This window comes from Medicago sativa, chromosome 1, assembly GCF_051527215.1.
Source record: "Medicago sativa cultivar Bolivia chromosome 1, Bolivia_mono, whole genome shotgun sequence".
Lineage (NCBI taxonomy): Eukaryota > Viridiplantae > Streptophyta > Magnoliopsida > Fabales > Fabaceae > Medicago > Medicago sativa.
In genome coordinates this window covers 92,292,066-92,295,394 of record NC_140749.1, presented here as the reverse complement: position 1 = coordinate 92,295,394, position 3,329 = coordinate 92,292,066, and the positions used below count along the sequence as shown (strand labels likewise).

Genomic DNA, 3,329 nt, shown 5'->3' with positions numbered 1-3,329 from the left:
ACAGCGATCGTATCGTGTGTGACTATTGACTAAAGATGAACCAGGGTGAACACAGTGTGTTACTGGAGTGATCAACATTATTATGTAATGTAATGGCATGCCCAACAAGCAGAAGAAGTAGTGTGATGAATAGTTGAAGCACAACTCTAAATTGTTAGCATAGAAACCAACATGACATGCTAAGTAACCAAATAGCTGGCACAGATATGATTATGTAACGGCATCTTTGTTTTGTTAAGTAAGCAAAAGCATAGAAACCAACATGACAGAACCACAACCAGAGTACTTAGCATTCAGAGATGCTAGCTTTGGACATACCATTTTTGACATAAAGAACAGAAATTAAAATGGTTATTCTGATGAGGCTGATTCCAATTGGTTTTTTAACATATTTTGTCACCCAGCTGATGATTCCACATCTCATGTTTCCCTTTAACACATTGATTATGTATCACTGTTTATATAAATGCAAAGGAGGAAGCATCTTGTCTTAAAAAAATATTACAAAACTTCAGGGGAAATGGCCTTTGTCAATAAATCTGCTACTTTCTCTTCACTTCTACAATGCTCAAATTTCAAGTTTCCTTTGGTTACTTATTTTACATTTTCAAAATATATTTTATCATATATATATATATATATATATATATATATATATATATATATATATATAATAAACAAATAAATTTTAGTTCACAAACATTTAGAAACCACACTATATATAAGCCACATGTTGTCAACAAAGAATTTTTTTTTCTTGGAGCAAAACAAGTAAGATAGAATATAACATATTGTTGCCAGGAACAAGCTGATTGTTGAGGTCAAAGTGTGTTGACACAATCAAATATTTTTTTCTTCACAATATATTTGAGTGTAATCTATTTAAGCAAGCTTTTGAATTAGCTTACTATTAGAATTTTGATATTATCATGAACCAAGCCAACCACATCTTTTCCAAAACAAACAAGGCAGAATGTTGCTCCATTAGCAATCTAAGTTAAACGACATCAATGCAGATTTTAGAAAACAAGAAAAGTAATCAAATTGCAAGCATGAATAAAGCAAATGCCACCCAATGCATTATATCATGACATCAATATGAGTTTAAATTTGCATAAACTACTCTAATTTGAACATTCATCTAATACTCCTCTTCTTCCTGAGGAGTCATATCATTCTTGAGATTGTAATACCGGCGTATCTTTTCTGGGGTCTTTCCTCTGGTCTTTGCCATCACAGTCTCTATTGACAAATTGATAAGATCCGTAATTTGGAGATAGTTTGCTGCCTGAAAAACAAGAGAAAGCCAAATTCTAAGACTATGAATGAAAAGTGTCGATGCATAAAACGTGTACCGGGTGTTATCCTCCGTAGACTTTGAAGCTTAGAAGCACAATAATGCTGCAATAACATTTGCTACTTTCAATTTAATCGGTCTTGCTGCAAGTCAATACCCACAAACAACAACACCAACAAAGCAACATAACTCTCAACATTCCCAACCTCCAATCACATGTATGTTGCAAATTCATGTACTGTTTGAAAAAAATCGTGAACATATGCTAGTGGTTGGACTCTACTCAAGTGAATTTTTTTTATGGACAAATAAGTTTGTTGTTATGAATTATGATGCTAGTTTTAAGAGTTTGAACCCTGCACCTCCTTGTTTAAAATTTCTTTATGGTCACCAATCTAGCTACATACTTGGACGTTTAACGTTCGATTAAGCGAATTATATCGGGGGTATCCAAGTTCGATCCTAACTATAACAACATCTGGCTAACTTTATTTAGCTTCCAACAAAATTATGAATTTTCAATGTTTTATTTTTTATTTTTTTTGTTGAGAACGAAAGAGTTAATTACCAAAAGACACTAATTGTTTGTAATATCATGACTGAGTACCATTGCCAAAATATGTTAATATTAATTACTTCAACCAACCAACCAAGTTAGGATATTGATTCTATCTCAATATAAATTTCACATATTTTAACTCCAAATTACATAAACTAACATCATTATGTTACATGTAAAAAGTAAGTATCACATGATAAAAGAAAGAAAGAAAGAAAGAAAAAAAAAAACTAACCAAGACTAGGGCAAACAATGTGTGGCGATCAACTTTGATGAACTCAAGGTCCCATGAACGGAGACTTCTACTAATTCTGTTGGAGGATGTACTAGCAGCATCTGCATGCTTCTTCACGTACTCATTGATCATCAACAGAGTTTTGCTAGATATCTCTTTTTCAAAACTGATCTCATAATTCTTATCCTTGCCGTCGAAGATCCATACACCAAAGCATCTTCTGCAAGGTATCTTTTCTTCTATCAATTGTTTGACAGTCGAAGATGCATACACCAAAGCATCTTCAAGCTCTAACACAATACCGTCAAAACACTTCACCTTCATATTTCTTCAATCACCGATTAATAAAGGGTTAGATCCTTAAAAATAAGTGAAGGGTTTATTGGTCACCAAGTAACCCTAAAAAATTGAATAAATATTCAAGTCAATCTTTCTCACCCTATGTATAATATCGTTTGATTCTACCCTATTTATAATATGGGAGCTTCTACGGTGCAGTCAGGAAACCGACTTTTTTGAAAAAGTTAATTTTGATTTTAATGTTTGATTCATTTTTAAATTGTTGATTACTGATTAATGATCAATAGTAATTCATCTAGCAATGCTTGCAACATCTTGGACTTACATGTACTATTTTATCGTTGGAATATTTAACATGCAAACAGAGTTGATGATATTATGTGATAGTCTTAAGTGTTACACTTTGTGGGGTGTTACGCTTATAACAAGGTATGATAAAATTAGATTAAATGTAGTCTTGTTAATCTGATGAATTGATGATACTATGAGGACTGAACTTTTGATGTCATTGTACAAACAGTGGGGTGTTACTCATTACATTTTTGATGTCATTCTTATGACTTCACCAAAAAAGTCATTATTATGACTTCCTTATAATATTACAAGCACGGATACTTACTTTTATAAAAAAACTAGAGCTCCCTCAAAAAAAAAAAACTAGAGTTAAATGCATTTGTAACCTATTATCTTTTAAAAAGTTGCGATTTTGGTACCCTAACAACAAAATAACAATTTTACCCCATAATTTTACAAAACGTCGCAAAGTTGCTGAAAAGACGTCACATGTCCCAAAACAGGGGGACAAAATCGCAACATTTTGTAAAGATAAAGGGTCAAAAGAGCTAATTTCCCTAAAAATATAGGGTTAAAAGAGCATATTTCCCTAAAGTTACAGGCAGTGACGGATTCAGGATTTTTGAATAGTGGGAGCACCATAC

General features: G+C 32.5%; 1 pseudogene; it reads right to left on the bottom strand.

Moving 5' to 3' along the window:
* Positions 1 to 1,141: 1,141 nt before the first annotated feature.
* On the bottom strand, positions 1,142 to 2,415 carry LOC146959183 (SKP1-like protein 1A pseudogene; annotated as a pseudogene).
* Positions 2,416 to 3,329: the final 914 nt, after the last annotated feature.